Source organism: Chiloscyllium punctatum, chromosome 16, assembly GCF_047496795.1.
Source record: "Chiloscyllium punctatum isolate Juve2018m chromosome 16, sChiPun1.3, whole genome shotgun sequence".
Taxonomy (NCBI): Eukaryota; Metazoa; Chordata; class Chondrichthyes; order Orectolobiformes; family Hemiscylliidae; genus Chiloscyllium; species Chiloscyllium punctatum.
Genome location: NC_092754.1, coordinates 67,705,447 through 67,729,574, shown reverse-complemented (window position 1 = coordinate 67,729,574; position 24,128 = coordinate 67,705,447). Strand labels below are relative to the sequence as shown.

General features: G+C 45.9%; 1 long non-coding RNA gene across 3 annotated transcripts in view; it reads right to left on the bottom strand.

The window, feature by feature from the left end:
- The window catches only part of LOC140487197 (uncharacterized), a 51,217-nt gene that overhangs the window by 8,161 nt on the left and 18,928 nt on the right, over positions 1 to 24,128 (bottom strand). For 2 of the 3 annotated variants that reach the window (XR_011962743.1, XR_011962745.1), the window contains exons 4-6: positions 13,645 to 13,737; positions 10,592 to 11,919; positions 5,502 to 5,608 (exon numbers count right to left, since the gene is read on the bottom strand). This is a non-coding gene — a long non-coding RNA (uncharacterized lncRNA). Of the gene's footprint in view, positions 1 to 5,501; positions 5,609 to 6,719; positions 6,764 to 10,591; positions 11,920 to 13,644; positions 13,738 to 24,128 lie in introns of all 3 variants that reach the window. The other variant, XR_011962744.1, reaches the window with a different exon arrangement.

Here is a 24,128-nt window from a genome sequence, read left to right as displayed (position 1 = left end):
CCATTCTGCACACACTGGCCAAATCATATCTGGTTCAACTAAAATTAACCAAATTAGAACTCTAATTAGAGGCCCATCCTTGTCATTTTCCATAACAATCCTGACTATTCAAAAGAGTTCTGACAACTTGCTGTAAAATGCTCCCCCATTGATACTTTGACCACTCGTCAGGATATCAGGCAAAGGGCTATTCCCCTGGGTTGTGTCCTCAGAAGAAAGAAGGAAGGGAGCTGCTAATGACAGATTACTCCCACAGCCTCCCTCCCTGGCACTGACCAGCCCTGCACATACGCCACCAACTGGCCAGCACTGCGCCCGTGCACTGATCTCCCTTCCTACGGAACATGCTCTCGATCACACAGGAGCCTGGGTGATTGACAGCAGCTGCTGCCCAATAGAGTGGAGGCGGCGGGGCTGGAGGACGGGAAATAATGGGATTGTAAACAATGAATGAATGTGGAGGACACTGGGGGATGGACAGGTCAATGAGGGACAGGATCAGTGCAGCAGTAGGAGGGAATACTGGACAAACTGAGTAATGGTAGAGTCTGACAGGAGAGAAACTACAGGAAGGTTCTGTTTGGAGACTCAGGCAGGGACAGCTGGGAGACAGTATGGCCTGGTGGCTTGGGCATGTTTTCCAATCAGCCTCTTCAAAACCGCTGTTACCAAACTCTGAACCCGATCCTCTTGGTCCAGAGGAAAGGACACTACCACCATTTCATAGTGGGGTTGTGGAAAGAAAGGAAGATTTGCTCAAACTCACTCACATGGAAACTCCATGAGCTCCTCGTACTTCCTGTCTACGGTGGGGATGGAGGAGACAGAGCAGGTGGGAGGGGCTAGGGATATCGGGACTGCCTTTCAAAAGGAACTCACCTGTGTTGGCGTTATTAACAAGACTCAATACACAGTCACCAACACAAAGCTGGTGCACGTGAACGTTATCCAGAATATTAACTCCTATAACTGGGCGACGCAGACCCCAATGTACAGAGTTAAGTTCTGGATATCAATAACAGCCTTGTGTGTGTGAAATCATGTCTCATGAACTGGATTGAGTTTACTGAAGTAGCAGCAAAGCGGATAACATGATCTTCATGGACTTCAGTAAGGCGTTCGACAAGGTTCCTCATGGGAGATTGGTTCGCAAGTTTAGATCTCATGGAATACTGGGAGAACGAGCCATTTGAATATAGAACTGGTTCAAAGGTCGAAGACAGAGAGTGGTGGTGGAGTGATGCTTTTCAGGCTGGAGGCCTGTGACCAATGGAATGTCACAAAGATCGGTGCTGAATCCACTACTCTTTGCCATTTATATCAATGTGAACATAAGAGGTATTGTTAGCATGATTGCAGATGACATCAAAATTGGCAGTGTAGTGGACAGTGAAAAAGATTACCTCAGAGTACAACGGGATCCGGATCAGATGGGCGAATGGGCTGAGGCGTTCAGTTTACAAAAATGTGAGATGCTGCATTTTAGGAAAGCAAACCTTAGCAGGACTTTTGCAGTTAATAGTAAGTTCCTGGGGAGTGTTGCGAAACAAAGAAACCTTTGTGGCAGGTTCATAGTTCCTCGAAAGTAGAGTCACAGGTGGATAGGATAGTGAAGAAGGCAGTTGGTATGCTTTCCTTTATTGGTCAGAGAATGTAATATAGGCGTTGGGATGTCATATTGTGGCTGTACAGGACATTGATTAGGCAACTTTTGAAATATTCCAGCAATTCTGGTCTCCTTCTTATCGGAAGGATGTTCTCAAACTTGAAAGGGGTCAGAAAAGAATTACAAGGATGTTGCCAGCGTTGGATAGGGTGTTTTCCCTGCAGCGTTGGAGGCTGAGGGGTGACCTGATAGAGATTTATAAAATTAGCCGGTCATGTGGAGGGCAAATAGACAAGGTCCTTTCCCTGTGGTTGGGGTACACAGAACTAGGTGAGAGGGAGGGGGGAGTAGGCAGAGAGGGTGGGCTGAGGGTGGGGGGGAAGAGAGGATGTGTGGATTGAGAGTGGTCGCACAGGTGAGGACAGAGATGGGGGCAGGGGAGGACAGGCAGAGGCAGGGGAGAATCAGAGAACGGGGAGTGGAACAGAGGGGGAGGGAAACAGAGAGACGGGAACAGAGAGTTATTTTATGGATCTACAACTCAACCCTGTTCCTGTTTTCTCCTCCTCACTTTCAATCCCTCTGAAGAGCTCAGAACTGCATAGTTACTGGAAAGTCGAGTTTCAGGGAGACTGGGTGCTGAAGACTGCATGTCGGACGCTGACCTTTATTGGTCTGTGCACTCATCAATAAAGGGACCTGGGTTTGATTCCACTCTGTGTCGTGTTTGCACATTCTCCCTCTGTGTTTGCACAGGCATCCTCTGGGCGCTTTGGTTTCCTCAAAAAATCCAAAGAGGTGCAGGTTAGGTGGATTAACTGTGGGTAATGCTGGGTTACATGGTTCAGGTGGGATGCTATTCTGATGGTTGGTAAGGTCTCATGGGCTGAATGGGCTGCTTCCACACTGTATGGATTCTGTCACTGAGTATAAGAGTTAGGAGGTCACGTTGTGGCTGTACAGGGCATTGGTGAGGACAGTTTTAGAATACTACATTCAATTCTAGTCTCCCCGATTTCAGGAAGATAGGACTCAGCCCCATAATAACAAGTTCCTGGGAAGTGTTGACGAACAAATACACTGTGCAGAGTGGTTTGATAGTTACTTGAAAGTGGGGCTGAAGGTAGACAGGTCGGTGAAGGTGGTGTTTGGTATGATAGCTGTTATTGGGCAGTACATTGAGTTTAGGAGTTGGGAGATCATGGTTCAGTTGTACAATTTATTGGCTCAGCCACTTTTGGAATGCCCAGACTGCTTTACATTCTTGTATCCCTGCTATAGGAAAGATGTTGGGAAACCTGAAAAAGTCCAGAAAACATTTATAAGGGTGCTGCCAGTATTGAAACATGTGAACCATAAGGAGGGGCTGAGGACATTTTGCCTGGAGTAGTGGACGTAATGGGATGGCATTATACAATGTCTTCAAAACTGCAATGTTTCCTGAAACTGTCACCATTTCAGATGCTGCCAGACCTGCTGAGGATCTCCAGCAAGTTTTTTTTGTTTTTATTTCAGATTTCCACGATTTTGCTGAGAGTCATAGACATTTAGAAGGCCTCATATTTTGTTGACTCTCACCCCTGGGATGGCAGGACTGATGGATGAAGAGGACTCAATCCTCGTTTAATTCTCCTTTCCTTTGTCTTTCTGAGGTGTTGCCTGCATCACGAATACTCTATCTCCCATTCCCTGACCTGAATCTGGCCCATCTAAGCCACTCTTCAGCTACCAACCCCCTGCCAGACTAGTTACAATCTTACCAATGGAACTGGCAATCACTCCACCAAGAGATATCTCCCAGCCCTGCCCAGGGGTAACCAGTCAGGCTGGTACAAGTCTCACCTAGCCCAGAAACAGTCGCAGTGCCTGGAAAATCTAAACGCTTCTCTGATACACTATTTCTCCAGCCACACATCCAGCTGATCTATCCTCTTCATTCCCGCTCTCACTAGCACATGGCACTGGGTGTAAGTCTGACATTATTACTTTTCATTTTAACATATCTCTGATTTTCCTTTATACATATTTCAGGCCCTCATCCCTTTGTTTCGCGATATCATTGATTTCTGTGTGTTCCTCAACCATTGGTTATTTACCCTCCAGCTATAGAACTCACTGTAGCTACTCCATGCTATTACAGATCCTAGCACCAGGGAGGTAACACGCCATCCTTGATTCATGTCTGTGGCCACAGAAGTACCTGCCCTTACTCTGACAATTGATCCCATGTCACTATAGACCTGCAACAGTCTTTCCTCCTGTTCGGTGCAGCAGAGCTATCTGTGGTGTCATGACCCTGGTTGTTGCTGATTTCCCAGAGAGGCCACCCCACCCATTCACCCCCAACAGAATTCCAACCGGTATACAGTATCTGTTTGAGAAGGGGATGATCACTGGGGACTCCTGCAGTCCCTTGCTGAGCCTTTAACTTGATGTGATGGTCACCCATTCCCTTTGTGCCTGTGTAACCCTCACCTGCAGTGCGACGAACTCACTAAACGTGCTGTCCATAATATTCTCAGTATCATAGATGGTCCACAGTGAGTCCACTCACAGCTCCAGCTCTGAAAAGCAGTTTCCCAGTAGCGCAGATGGACACACTTCCTACACACATAGCCGTCAGGGACACGAGAACCGTCCCTTATTTCCCACATTGTACAAGAGGAGCCCGCCATGGGTCTGAAGGTTCCTGTCTCAATGTCTCTCTAGATTCAGCTAGTTACTCCCATTAAGAGAATTTAAAAGAGCTTTCAACCTTCCTTCACTTCAAACATGTCCATTATAATCAATAGCCCCAATCTTTACTTAAGCTGATATATTATACTTTAAAAACTGTTAACAAATACTCCACAGTGTTGCTTACAAATTGGCTGTTCCCATTGGGACCATGCGAAATTCTGAATGGCCTGAACTAAAACTGAGTTTCAGCGTCACCTTCTCCCTGTCTCATCTCCCTCTGTTTTCACCCAACTCCAAAACACTCTCATTGAGCCAAGCAGCACTCAGCATCAACATGACCTTCAGCAATTTCTGGATGAACAGATAATTGTCAGAATCTGGAAAATTCCACCTGAAAAGTTACTAAAATTTGAGTCCATAAGAAATTTTAATGGGAAATTTACAGGGAATTGAAAGTAAGGAGTTCACAGTTTAAAGTCTTGAAGTGGTTGACTGGGTCTAAACATGACAGTTCCTGCAAAGAGTCGAGGTGGAGTTTGGACAAATCTATGTTCCCTCTCAGACCAATATCTCCTTCCCGGGCTGCACTGCCCAGAACAGAGCACATACCCCAAGGGTGATCCAACCATGAATTTGGACATCTTTCTGCTATTTGCTTGACAAAAATATGACAGCCTGGAATTGGGTGGTTCTGGAAAAGCACAGCAGTTCAGGCAGCATCCGAGGAGCAGTAAAATCGATGTTTCGGGCAAAAGCCCTTCATCAGGAATAGAAAAAGGGTGCCTGCAGGGTGGAGAGATAAATGAGAGGAGGGTGAGGGTGGGGAAAACATAGGAAAGAGTACGATAGGTGAATGGGGTGATGCTGAAGGTGATGGGTCAGAGAGGAGCGTGGAGTGGATAGGTGGAAAGGAAGATAGGCAGGTAGGACAAGTCATGGGACAGTGCTGAGCTGGAAGTTTGGAACTGGGGTGAGGTGGGGAAAGGGGAAATGAGGAAACTGGTGAAGTCTACATTGATGCCCTGGGGTTGAAGTGTTCAAAGGCGGAAGATGAGGCGTTCTTCCTCCAGGTGTCGAGTGGTGAGGGAGTGGCGGTGAAGGAGGCCCAGGACCTCCATGTCCTTGCTGAGTGGGAGGGGAGTTGAAATGTTGGGCTACAGGACATTGTTTTTACCTAAACATATGAGCTACGTTTCGACAGACAGAACAGACAAACCTTTCTCGTTCCACAGTTAAATGCCAATGATATTCAGATCCTGATGACTCTGCTGACTGTAGAAACATGCTTTTGAGATCCCGGTTTCAATTATTCTCAATTAATATCTGATATAAAAAAAAATCACAAGACAAAGCTCACAGTCAGTGCAAGATGAATATCAAAGACAAATATTTCCCTGGTATGTGTCTGATGTGTAAATGCTCCTCTTCAAATTGCCCCGCCCCCACCCAGGAAGAGGACATGTCCATGCGCTTTGCTGTACCTTGCCCCCAATAAAGATGGCGGCTATAACCCAGGACCTATCATTGCCTGAGGTCCACAGACATTTTCCCATTTGCTGCAAACGTGGGAGCAGGAGTTTCTAATTCAGAACTAGCGACCTGTACAGAGTGTAATTAAACCCCTCCCAGTCTATCCTGATACATTTCATTCGGTTTCCATTGCCACTTCCCCTTTCCCGTTTCCACCTCCTTCACACACCAAGGGTCATTCTGGTACCTGTGACCCTTCCTTCGATCCGATTGTAGGAATTCTAAACTTTCCCAGCTACCGTGTGGAAACAGGGCCATCAGCCCAACAAGCTCACACCCACCCTCCGATGATTATCCCACCCAAACCCATTCCCGACCCTATTACTCTACATTTCCTCTGACTAATGCACCTAAACTATGCATTCCAGAACACTACGGGAAATGTAGCTTGGCCAATTTACCGAACCTGCATATCTTTGGACTGCAGGAGATAGGGGATAAAGAGTAAATAATAGGTTGAGATGGAGTGCAAAGAGAGACAGGAACATTTGGAAAGACAAAAGAGTGGATAATGATCTTGCTGGGAGGGTGCATAGCTGTTAATGGAGGGGACAGGAACCTGTGTCTGGCAGCATCTCAGTGGAGGTGGTGGAAATGGTGGCTGATGATCTACGTTCTGCTGCAAAAACAGACCCTGAGCTTCCAGTTGCCTGCCACTTTAACACACGAGCCTGTTCCCTGGCCAACATCTCTGTCTCAAGCTTACTGCATTGTTCCAGTGAAACTTGATGCAAGCTGGCAGAACACTCAAGAACATACCAAATTGCCTCCTCTTTCAAGGATTCACAATTTCCCCTCCCTGGTGGTCAACAATGCTCTCCAGTGTATCTCCTCCACTTCCTGCACCTCTACTCTTGAAACCCACACCTCCAACGCAACAAGGATAGAATCCCCCAGTCCTTACCTTCCATCCAGATACAACACATCATCCTCTGCCAGTTCCACCACCTACAATCAGACCGCATCATCAGAGATATATTTCCCTTCCCACCCCTTTCAGCATTCCACAAAGACCATTTCCTCTACGACTCCCTCATTAGATCCATGCTCCCCACCAACCCACCCTCCACTCCCAGCACCTTTGCTTGCCAGTTCAAGAGGTGTAAAACCTGTGCCCACACTTTCACCTCACGTCAATCCACGGCTCCAAAGGATCCTCCCACATCCAGCAGAGATTCCCTGCACGTCCAGATACCTCACCTGTTTTATCCTTTGCTCTCGATGTGGTCTCCTGTACATTGGGGAGTCAGGACACCAACTTGATTCAGAGAATATTTCTGGAACACATGCACCAAACAACTCCACCACCCTGTGGCCGACCACTTCAACGCCCTCTCCCACTCCACCAAGGACATGCAGGTTCTGGGCTGCCTCCATCGCCAAATCCCAGCCACCTGACGCCTGGAGGAATAACACCTTATCTTCCACCTTGGGAAACTACAACCACACGGCATCAAGGTTTGCTCATCTCCCCTCCCCCCCCACCTTATCTCAGATCCAACCCTCCAACTCGACACTGGCCTCTTGAACTGTCCCACCTGTCCATCTTCCTTCCCAATTATCCACTCCAACCTCTCATCATTACCTCCCATCTACATCTACCTATTGCCTTCCGAGTTCCCATCCCACCAACCCCACACACCCCTCTTATTTACCTCTCAGCCCTCTTACCTTTGGAGAGCTGATGAGTGAAGCAGCCTCCTTTCAGCATTTACAATTCTGTGAACATTTCATTCTGAGCCTTCCAAGGAAATATCAGGGCAGGGTTTGTAAAGAGAACAGATTGAATGAGGGTCTCAGTGAACAAAAGTGAGACACAGATACAGAGAGGTTTTGGGATGGATTGAATCAAATGTTGTCAATTTGCACGGCTGACAACATTACAGCAGTTACAAATGGGAGTGATCAAGAGAGTGGAATTAGAGCAGCAAATAAATGTTAAACATTTGTGCAGCTAAAAGGGTTGCTGGGTAAAGATACCACAGTTAGTGCTGATTTCATTCCAGACACACCAGCCGGGACACACATCCTTGCTGTGTCTACCATATTGATCTCTTTAAGATTTTTGTTCATTTGAAGTGTTTCATGTTTAGATAGTCCAGAGAAGACAGCTTCATTCTCCTCAATCTCTTCTGCCAAGGCAATGCTGCTGTTAGAATTCAAGTCACTATGGTGTGTTACTGGCTGCTTCAAGGACTGGAACTGGCAATTGAGACTGAAAGGTTACTGTATAAAATATCTTCAATGGTATTGCCAGATTGCCAGACACATGAGGGGCATTAAGAAAAAGAACTTAAATGATGGGCACTGAGTGTCAGAGTGCCTACTGTTGTGGGGACTTTATGTTTAGATCCAATCTATTGGTAATTGTCAGAATTGACTTATCCTGGCTCCAGAGAAGTGGGCAGAGCATTATAACGGTCATCGAAGATGGTAACAAATTTCCCAGAGGTTACAAATCATAAATGACAGAGTAGGCATGAGTTCTGCTGGTAAAGTGTATAAAATTATTCAAAATGGCTCCAATTTACTTTCAGAAACAAGTGAGAGAAAAGCACATTACTGAGGCCTTTGCATTAGTCCAAATTTAGACGTTCAGGAGAGCTGAAGGGAGAGCTGGTGTTGGGAGTTGTAGTAATGATAGGGAAAAACTTGTTTCACAGAGAGAGAGAGAGTTCACAGATGGAAAACTCAGCTTTAACATCACATCAACTGCAGAGTCGTCCAATTCTGCAGGTCCTGATCCTTCTCAGTAATATAAAAGGTGAAAGCAGCATTCCTAGCTCAGAGAAATCATTCCCATGTTAGGCAGCTGGTCGAATATTGAACCGATCATGTGATCTGGGAAGACACCAATGTAACGGGACCAGGGCAAAGCTGTGTAAATGTGAAGAAATTTACTTACCCCTCCCAGTGGGACACTCACTGACACAGTCACACTGGGGAGAGGCTGTTCACCTGCCTCACGTATGGGAAGGGATTTACTCGATCTTACAATCTGCTGAGGCACCAGAGAGGGCACAATGGATTTAGATCCTTCACCTGCTCCATGTGTGGGAAAGGATTCACTCAGTCTTCTGATCTGCTGAAACACCAGTGAGCTCACTTTGGAGAATGACCATTCACTTGCTCCCAATGTGGGGAGAGATTCACTCAAATGCACCACCTGCTGAGACCCCAGTGAGCCCACACAGGGGAGAGGCCATTCAGATGGTCAGGGTGTGAGAAGGGTTTCAGTGATTCATCCTGACCCCCTGAGACCCCAGTGAGCCCACACAAGGGAGAGGCCATTCAGATGGTCCGTGTGTGAGAGGGGATTCAGTGATTCATTCTGACCCCCTGAGACACCAGCGGGTTCACACTGCGTAGGAGCTGTTTCCCTCTGTGTGACAAGGGATTTGCTGAGACTCAACACGACTGAGAGACCAGTGAGTGCACACAGGGAAGTGGTCATCCCCCTGCTCCATGTGGTGGTGAGTTCACACATCACTGCAGGACTCTGATTCTGCAGTTACTTTTCATCAGAGTCAGGAGTGGACCTTGTACATGATGACACTGTTGGAGTGTTGATGTTGTTGTTGTTAACCACATTAACTGGGCTGGAGTTGACTAAATTTATATTGCCACTTTCTGAACCTCAGGATGCCTCTCTGGGCAGTAGGTCACCACAAACAGCAATGTGACAAGGAGCAGGGTTCATGTGTATTGATTTAAATTGTGATCATAGCACTGCTGTCTCACAGCACCAGATAAAAGGTTAGAGTCCAGCCTTGGTCAACAGCCTATGTAGGGTACCCACATTCTCCCCATAATAATGTGAGTCCCCTCCATGTGCGCTGGTTTTCTCCTACAATTCAAAGATATGCAGGTTAGGTGGATCGGTCGTCATAAATTGTCCACAGTGTTCAGAATTTGCAGACTAAGTGGATCAGCCATGGGAAATGCACTGTTACAAGGATGGAGTGCTCTGGGCGGGATGTACTTCAGATGGTTGGTGGGATTTGATGGACCAATGCTCTCCTTCCACACTGTATGATTGAGGATAAAGAATATTCTCAGGGTCGCCTTGGAGGAGGGACATGTGGTGCGTATCAATGCTCTTAATGCCATTAGATAGAGGTGGGCACCGCAGGGGATACAGTGCATTATCTCCACCGCCACCACCACCCCCTCACCCCCAACTCTACTTTGATTGAGCCCCTTCCCACTCTGTCACTTGTAATAGTTTGCTTTGCCCATAATGCGCTTTGTTTGTAAATATTCAACTGATGACACTGGTGTGCTACTGCTGGTGATTATACGTTAACAAAAAGCAAAATAATGGAATAATGATGTTGATGGTGGGAAGGTTGCTCAGCTGTGTGAGATAACACTTCAGGGTAGGAGAAATGGGAGAAAAATGCTTCACAGCTCACAGAACAAGAACTGAAAATAGTTAAATCAAACCAAAGGTTCAAAGAGGGAAGGAATATTTCCCTGGAGTTTGAGTAACTGAAAAGTGATGGGGTCCAGGAGTAGACAGGATTTTGTTTAAAGGGCATTTGAAATTTTAAAAACTGTTATATGCAGATAGTTTCGATTCTTTAAGTTTTATTTATTGTGGAATAAACTTGTACTTTAAAAAAAAACAAATTCACACATCTTGCGTTAAAGATAAATGTTAAATAAAATCCATCAAACTATCCCTCACTGAAAACAAAGGTGGAAGTGCAATCTCCTGCAGAATCCCTGCCCTGACTACTTCTTCCTACCCGGGCTCCATGGCTATATACATACCTGGGAGATAGCAGCAGAAGGCCATTCGGCCTTTGAATCTGGCTCCACCATTCAATGGGAAACAGCTGACCATCCAGCTCAGTCTCCTGTTCCTGCTCTGTTCCAATCCGCTTTCATGACTTTAACTTGAAGAACTATATTTCAGTCCTCCTTGGGCTTCACTGCCTTTTATACCAGCGATGTTGCTGTGTTATTGCTGGGTGTAGGCAGGGGTAATGTGATGGTGCTCTTCCTGGAGGACTAACTCAGCGTCCCTCATCATCCTGCAGTAACATCAACTGGGTTTCAGCAATGAGAGATAGAACCCATTTCCAGGATATGGGGATCACTGGCTCAGCCAGCATTTATACCCCATCACTAGGTACCATTGAGAAGATGGTCGTGAGCTGCTGTCTTGAACCATTCGCGGTCCATTTGGCGCAGATAGACCGGCAATGCTGGGTGGGAGAGTGTTGTAGGATTTTGGCCGAGTGATTCTCCATCTTTGGTTCTTCAAACGCTGGTCGACTTAATCACAATCTTCAAAGTTTGGGAGAAGATTTGTAGCTCGGTGCTCGTTGTTGTGGTTCTGTTCGCTGAGCTGGGAATTTGTCTTGCAAACGTTTCGTCCCCTGTCTAGGTGACATTCTCAGTGCTTGGGAGCCTCCTGTGAAGCGCTCCTGTGCTGTTTCTTCAGACATTTATAGTGGCCTGTCTCTGCCACTTCCGGTTGTCAGTTCGAGCTGTCCGCTGTAGTGGCCGGTATATTGGGTCCAGGTCGATGTGTTTGTTGATAGAGTCTGTGGATGATTGCTATGCCTCCAGGAATTCCCTGGCTGTTCTCTGTTTGGCTTGCCCTATAATGGTAGTGTTGTCCCAGTCGAATTCATGTGTTCGTGTATATGGATCGTTAACTGTCTTCCTGTTTGTCCGATGTAGTGTTTTGTGCAGTCCTTGCATTGGATTTTGTACACTACATTAGTTTTGCTCATGCTGGGTATTGGGTCCTTTGTTCTGGTGAGTTGTTGTCTGAGCGTGGCTGTTCGTTTGTGTGCTGTTAGGAGTCCTAGTAGTCGCAGTAGTCTGGCTGTCAGTTCAGAAATGCTCCTGATGTATGGTAGTGTGGCTAGTCCTTCGGGTTGCGGCATGTCCTCGTTCCGTTGTCAACTGAAGCATTTGCATCAGGAGCATTTCTGGGACAACACGACCAAGGAGTGAGGATGTCACGTAGACAGGAGACGAAACGTTTGCAAGACAAATTCCCAGCTCGGCGAACAGAACCACAACATTAATCACAATCTGCACATGATTTTGAGATTTCAGCCTGCAAATCTTCACCATCTAGCACCCTGTGTAAAGGAATATGCACAGATTAGAAATTCAGAACAGACTATTCTAGTTTCTCTGGAATATCTTTTTCCCCTTTCTTCCCCCAACGCTTTAACCCTCCAGCCCACTTACTCTCTCCGACCATTCTGACTCTGCTGCCCCTAATGTCCACCCTCCTCATTCTCATGGAGTTACTGATAAACAGATCCATGCCACCACTTCCCATCCTGGTTAGACTCTGCACCCTTTCTGGGTTTACTTGCTTTCCCTTCAGTTGCTGCAAGTCAATAATGTAAGAGCAGAATGAAACAGACGGAAACAGAAAGGGAGGTGGCAGATCCTGGACAGAAGAGGAACCTTCAGTCTGGGAGAATGGATCAGATTCTTCCGTGTTTCCCATTAGTTTATTCCCAGCATTACAATGAATTGGAGATGGACAGTGGTCCCACGAGGGTGTAGTGACACTTTGACCCCCCAACTGATCAATACGACAAGCAGATACGTTCCTCATCTAGCCAATCACAGTGTGAAATACTTTCCCCTAATTATCCCAAAACGTGTGCTCCAAAACCCGCCCACATTCTGTACATGTACAGTGCCGGGTTTCCCAATACACCTGTGGTTCCTGCCTCAGCAATTATGGGGAGTTACAGTCCCCATGAAGTCATTGGAGCCCTGTCTCTGGAAAGTGAATGAAACGTGTGGGGTGGAAGGGTGTTGTGTATAGGATCCCCATTCAGACAGACAGGACATATGGCTTGTCACTGGGTTTTACTGAGACATCTGGTCAGACAATCCAATTTTTGACGTAAGGAATATAGATTCAGTCAATTGCAGGGTGGAAGGATCAATAACGGGAAGCAGTTTTAGGCAGAGGTGGCTCAGTGGCTAGCACCTCTGCCTCACAGCTTCAGAGACCCTGGTTTGATTCAAGCCTTAGGTGACTGTGTGGATTTTACACGTTGTCCCAGTGGCTGCATGGTTTTGTTCGGTGTTCCAGTTTCTTCCCAAAGTCCAAAGATGTGCAGGTTAGGTGGATTCGCCATGCTAAACCACAGTATCCATGCATGTGCAGGTTAAGCCATTAACCATGGGAAATACTGGGAATGGGCGAGTCTGAATTTTTGGATTGGTGTGGACTCGATGGATGAATACCCTGCTTCTGCACTGTAGGGATTCTATTCTATTCTCATGAAGAAGAATGTACCTATCTCAATGTGTTGTGAATCTGAGGAATTCCCTATTCAAAACACAGTGGATGCCAAGAAAATGAGCAAATTTAATGGACAGATACAGATTTTTAATTTGCAATGAGCTGAAGGGTGAGAGAGAGAGAGAGCAGGCAGAAAAATCCAGCTGAGACCAAGGTGAGCTCAATTATCATGGTATTAAATGGTGGAGTTGATTCGAAGGGCTGCATTGCCTCTCCTGTGCCCAGGGCTTATCTTCTTACGGTAATAACTGGAAAGCGGAATCCAAAACTCACCACCTTCACCAAAGGAGATTTTCGGGAAATGCAGGATAGTCAAGTGGAATAGTATTCAAAACTGAGATAGTGAGGAAGTGTGTAGAAGATAATGATTTTGCAATTTTAAACTGAGGGGTAACAGTGATTTATGGTTATAGATTGTGTCGTACATTCACACTGTCCAGAATACTCTGTTGTGAATATCTATTCTGTAATTTATTACAATGCCAAGGTCACTGCTAATGAAAACCAAAACACCCAGGAAACATCGCCTCACCTCGTAATCTGACAAAAGACATGCGATAAATCTGGTTGAATTTAGAATACAGATGGAAAGCGGGTAGATTAAATCCAGTCCGAAGATCCTGTGCTAAAACAAAGAAGACGACAATAGGATGAGGCAGGAGTTGGTAATGTAGACTGGGAGCAAAGACTTTACGGTGGGACAGTTGACAGACAGTGGAGGAATATCAAAGCAATTTTTCGAAGTGCTCAGCAAAAGTATATATCAGTGAAAAGGAAGGACTGTCGGAAAAGGACTGTCCATGGGGGTCTAAGGAAATAAGAGAGTCTATCAAACTGAAATAGAAGGCATACAAATTGGCAAAGGCCAAGGAGAAATTAGGAGATTAGAAAAACTTCAAAGGTCAACTGAAAGCTTGATGGGATTGGGTATAAAAAGTGATGAGTAGCAATGCCCAGGGACAGAATAGCAGTTTACACTGCTTGAGGGAAACCTATTGTTTGGTGAACATATGGCCTCTGTAATTGTTGAAGCATTTAACAGTTACCAGAGAGATAATCCTGATCAAGTTAAAAATCACAGCACACTCCAAAAGCTTGTACATCCAAATAAACCTCTCGGACTATAACCTGGTGTTGTGTGGTTTTTAACTTTGTCCACCCCACCCCAACTCCGGCTCCTCCACATCAGAATCCTGATAGACAGCCCCACTGAAACTGAAGCGCCTGTCAGGTACTTGAGGGAGCCACGGAGGTGTGGGGGAGGGGTGTGTGGTTTAACCACAGAGTTGAACTGAACTAGACTTTTTAACTGTTGTTGCCGTGGAGATAATCCTGATAGACAGTCTCTATGCAAAGTCACAAATCACAAAGGTAGAAGAATTGCAGCTGTACATCGGACCTGATGCTTCCTAAAGGCGTTTTGCACGTAAAATACCCAGGTAACTACCATGTCTCATCAATAAATACTCAAAGAAGACGTCTCAGAGTTCTGTGCCTGGTTATTCCTATCCAGCAGGGTTCAGGAAGATGAGTACACAGCAGTCAGTCTTCACAGTGGAGTATACGAAGAACATGCCAGTAATTGATAAGGAGACTGAGGAAGGTGAGGACCTAGATAATAACCATGATCGTGAAAGAGTTAGAGCTGGGCAAGCTAATGGAGTTAAAGGTACACAAGTCTCATTGCCCTGATGGAATACATCCCAGGATACCAACAGAGTTAGGGGGAGAAATACCAAATGCACTTAGTTACAGCATCCTACAGCAGAGACAGGCCCTTTGGCCCAAAATGGCCCATGCCGATCAGAATGTCCATCCACGCTGACCCCATTTCCCTGCACTTGGCTCATCTTCCTTTGAAACTTTGCTATCCATGTATTTGTCCAAATGCCTTTTACATGTTGTTAGTGTACCCGCCTCAACCACTTCCACTGGCAGCTCATTCCATATACATACCACCCTCTGTGTAAAACAGTTGCCCCTTAGCTTGCCTTTTAGTCTTTCTCCTCTAACCTTAAACTGATGCCCTCCAGTCCTTGGTTCCCTGGGAAAAAGACTGAGTGCATTCACCTTACCCACGCCTCACATGATCTTATACACTTGTATAAAATATTCCCCTTCGGTTTCCTCTGCTCTAAACAAAAAAGCCCTCGATTGTCCAATCTCTCCCTATAACGCAGACCCCTGAGCCCTGGCATCATCCTTGTAAATTTCTTCAGCACCTTTTCCAGTTTAATAACTGAAACCTACACTGCGTTCATCACATTTCCAGTGTTTCCCCACGGCGTTGGAACAGACATGACAACGCCAATGGATTACAATCCATGATCGATAATTTACCCCGTTACAACAATCCCATTTTCATAGCTTTTTCCATGATGCAGGAATCCTTTTGTCTTTCTGGTTTCATGGTTAATTGTCCTCATACAAAACCAATCTGTGGCTTACCTGTTCCAGGGAAATGTGCCATGATTGTTTAGACTTTCAAAAACCAATGAAATCTCTCTCCACAGTCCCCACGCTGACATGGACTTCACTGTCTCAGTACTATTATCCCCAATCACACTGAGATTTGAAATATTCGTCCACGGGCAGAATGCACACCTTTCCATCCAGATGAAAAGGCCAATGATATTCAGATTGTCACGGATCAAGTAACTATCAAAACTGAACATGAAGTTCAATTTGAATTTCTCAACTGCAAATCCCCCCTTTCAGTACTCTACAGCAGAGAAAACAGAAAGTGCTGGAAATCCTCAGCAATTCTGGCAGCATCGGAAATGCTGACAGATGCAGGAAACATTGCAGCCTTGAAGAAGTGGTTAGATTATCACACCAGGCACGTGCGCTTGGTGGCCAGTATGTAGAAAATGGGGGCATTGTGTTCAACAGTTTTATACCAGAGACTCTGACCTCATTTGATTCCATGTTTCTCTGCGATTCCTTCTTTTCGGAAGCAGGCAGGAATGGGAAGCAGTGGAGAATGTAAATGATGGGTGACCTTCCTAGTGAGAGGATTCGTGTACAGTAGCAGGGATCCCTATCTGGAAGGGCATTGGTGAGACCACACCTGAAGTACTGTGTATACCTTTGTTCCCCTTTCCCAAGGAAGGCTCTCCTGGTTGTTGAGAGAGTAAAGGAGGGTCACCAGCCTGAGTCCTGGGATGTGGAGATAGTTAAGGGCTGCAGATGCTGGAAGTCAGAGTCCACACAATGTGGATCTGGGGAAGTGCAGCAGGTCAGGCTGCATCACAGGAGCAGGAAGGTCGATGTTTTGGGTCGCAACCCTTTGTCAGCCCTGATGAATAGTCCTGACCCGAAACGTCACCTTTCCAGCCCCATCGTATTCATGCTGGTCATCAAGCACCTATTAATTCTAGTCCCACGTTCTGGCATTCAGCGTGTAACCGATATTGTAGTGCTTGGTGTGATCATCTCAACACTTCTTCAAGGCTGCAATGCTTCCTGCATCTGTCACCATTTTGGATGCTGCCCGACCTGCTGAGGATCTCCAGCACTTTTTGTTTTTATTGTGGATTTCCCCCATTTTGCTCAAGCACTTAGAGTCAGAGAGCTGTCCAGCTCCATATTTTGCTGACTATAATTCCTGGGATGGTAGGACTGATGGATGAAGAGGGACTCAATCCTCATTTCATCCTCCTTTCCTTTGGCTTTCTGAGCCGCTGACTACATCACTAATATTCTACCTCCCATTCCCTGTCCTGAATCTGACCCATCTAAGCCTACACTTTAGTTCCCATCCCCCTGTTAGACTAGTTAAAACCGCACCAATGGGACTGGCAAAAGCCTCCACCAGGAGATTTCTCCCAGCTCTGCCCAGGGGTAACCGGTCAGGCTGGTACAGAACCCACCCAGAAACGGTCCCAGTGCCTGAAGAATCTAAACCCTTCTCTGGTCCACCATTTCGCCAGTCACACCTCCAACTGATCTATCCTCTTCTTCCTGCTCTCACTAGCACATGGCACTGTGAGTAAGTCTGACATTATTTTATTTCAGGAGTTACATTTTACTGTATCCCTGATCTCCCTCTATCCAGCTTTCAGGAACTCATCCCTTTGTTTAGTGATGACATTGGTATCGGTGTGTTCCACAACCACTGGCTTTACACTCCAGCTCCAGAATGTCCTGCAGCTGCTCCATGATAATCGCAGATCCTGGCGCCAGGGAGGTAACATACCATCCTGGATTCATGTCTGTGGCCACAGAAGTGCCTACCTGTACCCCTGACTATTGAATCCCCTGTCACTATAGCCCTGCCACTGTCTTTCCTCCAGTTCTGTGCAGCAGAGCTATCTGTGGTATCATGAACCTGGCTGTTGCTGATTTCCCGAGAAGCCACTCCACACATTCACCCCCAACAGAATCCCAAGCAGGATTCAGTATCTTTTTGAGAAGTGGATGATCACTGGGGATTCCTGCACTGCATTCCTGAGCCTTTTATTTGGTTTGATGGTCACCCATTCCCTTTCTGCCTGTGTAACCCTCACCTGCAGTGTGACTAACTCAGTAAACGTGCTGTCCATAACATTCTCAGATGCTCCACAGTGAGTCCACTCATAACTCCAGGTCTGAAAAGCAGTTTCCCAGTAGCTGTAGGTGGGCCCACTTCCTGCACACATAGCAGTCAGGGACACAAAGTATCCCTTATTTCCCACATTGTACAAGAGGAGCACACCACGGGTCTGATGGCTCCTGTCACAACGTCTCTCTAGATTCAGCTAATTACTCCCATTAAGAGAATTTAAAAGAGCTTTCAACCTTCCTTCACTTCAAACATTTCCATTATATATCAAAAAACCCAATCTTTATTTAAGCTGATACATTATATTTTAAAAACTTAACAAATACTCTGCAGGTATCACTTACAAATTGGCTGTTCTCATTGGGATCATGTGAACACTCAGTGCAGCCCTGTCATTTTCATTGTCTGGTCACACCTACACTGCACTCAGCCTCCTGTACTGTTCCAATGCATCGCAATGGGAGCTCAGGGACAGCACCTCATCTTTCAGCTCAGCCCTTTGTAACCCCAGAGTCAACATGGACCTCAGCAGTTTCTTTTTGAACAAAGAGTTGTCAGAACCTGGAACATTCCACCTGAAAATGTGCTGGAATTTGAGTTCACAAAGAATTTTAATGAGAATTTTGCAGGGAGTTGAAAATTAGGAGTTTACAGGTTAACATCATGAAGTGAGTAATTGGAACTAAATCTGACAGTTCCTGCAAAGAGACTAGGTATAATCTGGATAAATCTGTGCTCCCACTCAGGCCAAATCGCCCATGGGCGATTCAACCACAAATTTGAACATCTTTCTGCATGTTGCTTCACAAAAGTATTGGAGATATTTTCCCAGAGACAGAACAGACAGCCCTTTCTCCTTCCACAGTAAAATGCCAATGATATCCAGATCCTGATGACTCCGCTGAGTGCAGAAATCTGCTTTTTTGAGATCCTGTCCTCAATTATTCTCATTTAATATCCCATAAAGAGAATTCACAAAACAAATCTCAGCCAGGGCAGGATGAATTGGAAAGACAAATATTTCTCTGGTATGTGTCTGATGTGTAAATGCTCCTCTTCAAATCACCCCTCCCCCACCCAGGAAGAGGACATGTCCATGCACCTTGCTGTACCGTGCCCCCAATAAAAATGGCGGCCATAAGCCAGGACCTATCACTGACTGAGGCCCACAGCCGTTTTCCCATTTGCTGTAAACATGGGACCAAGAGTTTCTAATTCAGGACTAACATCCTGTACAGACATTTAAATAAAACCTCCCAGTCTAAACTGAATAATTTTCTCCCGGTTTCCGCTGCCACTCGCTCTTCCCAGTTTCCGGCTCCTGCACACGCCAAGGGCCATTCCGGTTCCAGTGACCCTTCCTCAGAACCGATGGCAGCTGGTAAAATTAGACTCCCTACAGTGTGGAAACAGGCCATTCGGTCCAACAAATCCACACTGACCCTCCGAAGAGTATCCCACCCAGACCCATTCCACTACTCTGTTACTCTAAATTTCTCCTGAACAACGCACCTCACCTACACATCCCTGAACACGACAGGAAATTTAGCATGGCCAATTCACCTAACCTACACATCTTTGGACTGCAGGAGATAGGGGTAAAAGAGTAAATAAGAGGTGGGATGGAGCGACCCTTCAACAACATGGCAACATTTACTCATCTCCTCTCCCCGACCTTATCTCAGATCCAACACTCCAACTCAGCACCGCCCTCAAACTGTCCCATCTGTCCATCTTCCTTCCCAATTATCCACTCCACCCTCTCACCATTACCCCCACCTGCATTTGCTTATCGCCTTCCCAACTACCTTCCCACCAGCCCTACATACCCATCGTATTATCTGTCCTCTTTCCCACCCTCACATTCCTGAAGAAGTGCTTAGGCCCAATATGTCAATTCACCTGCTCCTTGCATACTGACTGACCTGCTGTGCACATCCAGCACCACGCTTTAACACAAATTGGAAGAACATCACCTCATCTTGTACCTGGGGACCCTTCAGTCCTCTGGCCTCAATATTGGATTCCATAATTTTAGGTCCTAAGTCTCCTATGTACTCGTGTCCTAGCCCCCATCCCATAAACCAGGCCCTGTTATTACATCGCCTGCAATTACAACTACCTATGGTTAGTCACTAACAGTCTCCATAAACAGCTATTCACCCTCCCCCAGCCAGATCATTATCCACTCCTTTGTCCAACTGCTCCCATCACGTTCTTTGGAATCTATCACCACCTATCATTTACTCTTTAACCCCTACCTTCTGCATACAAACCAACATTGTTTCTCAGGAACATCAGTTCTGACGAAGGGTCATTGGATCAGAAATGTTCACTTTGACTTCTCTTCACAGATGCTGCCAGACCTGCTGAGCATTTTCAGGATCTTCTGGTTGTTGTTTCTGATTTACAGCATCCGCAATTCCTTTGGTTTTCATTTACTGGGAGTTTGTAATTCAGGTCTAGCAGCCTACATCGTGTGTTTATCAACCCACCCAGTACACAAACTCAATTTCTCTCCCAGTCTCTGCTGTCTCTCCCACTCCCTTCACACTCACTGGGTCCCCCCTCACAGTGACATTGCACCTGCACAGCTCATGGTCACGTGTTGGTCTGCTGGCCACACCCCTCATTCAGTCCCATTGGCGGGAGGATTACACCAACTCCCCTATTGGTCTGAAGCTGCCATCAATCAGCCGGGTCCCATTGTGACTTGAGTGGTAGGAGGCTGAGGGGTGACCTCAGAGGTTTATAAAATCATGAGGGGCGTGGATGGGATACAGAGACAAGGTCTTTTCCCTGGGGTTAGGAAGTCCAGAACGAGGGGTCATAGGTTTAAGGTGAGAGGAGAATGAAATAAAAGAGACCCAAGGGGCAACTTCTTTCATGTGCGTGTATGGAATCTACCGTCAGGGAAGTGGTGTAACTATACAAGCTGTCACCATTTGAAAGGCAGCTGGATGAGTATATGAATAGGAAGGGCGTAGAGTGATATGGACCAACTGCTGTCATATAGGACTAGATTAGGTTGGGATATCTGGTCGGTGTGGACGAGTTTGACTAAAGGGTCTGTTTCCTTGCTGTACATGAATGTGGCTCTGCCCTGGGATGAGCTTCATCATTCAGTGAATGGGGCAGTATCACAGAGCACAGGGGCTGGGGGCTATTCAGCCCATTGGGGCTGTACTTTCTTCCTCTGGAGATGCTGCCAATCTGCCCTTTCTCCACTCCCATTTACCCTCAAATAGTTAAATTCCAAATCTGTTTTGTCAATAACAAAAGCTGCATCCAGCTGTGATTCAAACTGTTCCAGATGCTCAGAACGTACTGAGTAAAATAACCTTCACATTTTTAACCAGCATTATTTGCCAATTACCTGAAAGTAGTTACTAAAAATTGTGACAATAATTTCTCTCAGTGTCTCTGTAAATTAAATATCCTGGAAACAAATCTGTTTCTGGTTGAAATCACTGCTTCAGCTTCTCAGCTCCAAGGAGAATTGTCAGGTCTTTTGCTAACTCTCCATAAAAGAGAAATCTATCTTAATTTTAATTTATTAGTGTCATAGAGATGCACAGCACAGAAACAGACACTTCAGTCCAACTCGTCAATGCCGCCCAGATATCCTAAATTAATCTTGTCCGATTTGCCAACACTTTGCCCATATCCTTCTAAAAGTTTCCTAAACACGTACCCAATCAGATGCCTTTTAAACGTAATCGTACCAGCCTCCACACTTCCTCTGACAGCTCATTCCATACACGTACCATATTCAGCTTGAAAACATTGCTCATTAGATCGCATTTAAATCTTTTCCATCACACCTCACATCTGTGCTCTCTGGTTTTGGACTCCCCTAACCTGCGAATAAGACCCTGGCTGTTCACCCTAACCATGTCCTTCACGATTTATCAGCCTCGAAGGTCACCTCTCAGCATCCGATGCTCCAGTGAAATCAGCCCGAGCCTATTCAGCCTCTCTGTATGGGTCAAACCCTCAACCCTGGAAACATCTTTGCACATCTTTTCTGAATCATTTCAAGTTTTATAATATCATTCCAATAGCAGGGAGACCAGGACTGAAAGCAGAATTCCAGAAATGGCTGAATCAATGTCCTGTACAGCTGCAAAATAACGTCGCAACTCCTAAACATAATGCACAGACCAATAAAGGCAAGTTAACCAAACGCCTTCTTCACCACCCTGCTTATTCCACTTCCAAAGAACTATGAAACTGCGCCTCAACGTCTCTTTGTTCAGCAACACTCCCCAGGCCCTTCCCTGATTTGTTTTTCCAAAATGCAGCACCTCACATTTATCTGAATTACACTCCATCTGCCACTCCTCCGCCCAGTTGATTGAAGTCTCATTGTACTCTGAGGTAACTTTCTTCCCTGTCCACTGCATCTCCAATTTTGGTGTCTATGTAAAGTCACTAATCATAGCTCCTATATTCACATCGAAATCATTTATATAAATGATGAAAAGCAGTGGACCCAACACCAATCCTTACACCATATTGCTCATCACAGGCCTCCAGTCCGAAGAGCAAACCTTCACCACTATCCTCTGTCTCCAATTTTCCAGCCAATTTTGTATAATTTGTTAACCAGTCTGTTATGTTGAACCTGTTGAACATCTTTCTGAAGACCAAGTTAGTGATTTCCATGCACAAAGCCATGCTGACTATCCCTAATTATTTCTTGCCTTTCCAATTACATCCAAATCCTGTCCCTGAGAAGCCCTTCCAACAACTTGCCTGACTTCGGGCTCACCGGTGTATTGTTCCCTGGACTTTCCTCACCACCTTTCTCAAATAATGGTGCCTGTCTTACAGCACCTCACCTGTGGCTATTGGTGATACAAATATCTCAGTGAGGGGCCCGGCAATCACTTCCCTAACTTCCCACAAAGTTCTGGGACACACCTGATCAGGTCCCAGGGATTTATTCAGCTTTATGTATTATAAGATATCCAGTACCTCATTCTCTGTAATATGGACACTTGTCAAGTTTTCCCTATTTATTTTTCCAAACTGTCTCACTTCCACATCCTCTAAATAAAAGCTGACATGAAATCCTCCCACCCCCGATGGTTCCACAGACAGCCTTGCTGATCTTTGAGGGTCCCTAATCTCTGCCTGGTTACTCTTTTGTCCTAGGTGTATTTGTCGAAACTCTTTGGGTTCTCGCTTAAACCTATTTCCCAAAGCTATCTCATGTCCCCTTTTAGCCCTCATGGTTTCCCTCGACTATACTCCTCCTGCCCTTTTACTCCTGGAGGGATTCACGCAAACCCAGCTGTCTGTACCTGCCTTATCCCTCCTTCATTTTCTTGACCAGGCCCTCAATTTCTCTCGACAGGCAGCATTCCTTACACCTCCCAGCCTTGGCCTTAACAGGAACATACTGTCTGTGTACTCTCGTTGTTGCACGCCTATGGATGCAATGACAGATGAGGACAGAGAAGCAATCATTCTCAGTAAAGAGGTGGTGTTGGGAAAGGTAACAGCCTAAAGGTAGATGGGTCGTCTGGCCGTGATGGAGTGCATCCCAGGGGACTATAACAGATGGCAGTGGCTAAATAGCAAACGCACTCGTGATAATTCACTAAAATGTGCTGGACTCTGGGACGGTTCTGACAGATTAGATAGCTGCAAATGCGATGCCAATATTTTAAAATGGACCTGTAGCATAACTTCTGTAGTGGGGGAAATGCTCGATCTCACAAGGAAGAAATAGTGAGCTATCTGGATAGAAATTGTCTCAGAGCAGACACAGCATCGATTCATGAAAGGTAGACAACACGAAGCAGAGTGGTAGAGCAATGTGTGCAGAGTCAACTGTAAGTCTGCAGAGGGATACGGAAAGGTTAAGTGAGTGGGTAAGGGTCGAACAGATGGAGGACAATTCTGGGAAATGTGAGGTCATCCATTTTGGTCGGACTAACAGCTAACTGATGAAATGGTGAAAACTTGCAGGACGCCGCTGTACAGAGGGAGCTGGATTTCCTTGTGCATGAATCAGAGGAAGTTGGTTTGCAGGTGCAGCAGGTAAATAAGACAGTGAAGGGAATATTGTCCTTCATTGCTAGAGGGATAGTTATGCTGCAGCTGTACAGGGTGCTGGAGGGGCCACACCTGGAGTACTGTGTACAGGTTTGGTCTCCTTACATCAGGAAGGATGTACTGGCACTGGAGAGGGTGCAGTGGAGGATCACTAGTTTGAGTCAGGATTTCAGAGGTTTGGCGTATGCGGAGAGATTGAGAAAACTAGTTCTATATTCATTGGAATTTCAATATATGGGGGGTTGGAGAGGAAAAAAATTGCAATTATGAAGGGAGTAGATAAACTAGAAGCAGGGAGGTGATTTCCACTGAGGACAGAGCAAACTAGGGAGCACAGAGTCAAAATAAGGGGATATCAGATTTAGGACTGAGTTCATGATGGACTTCTTCAGATAAATCTGTGAATC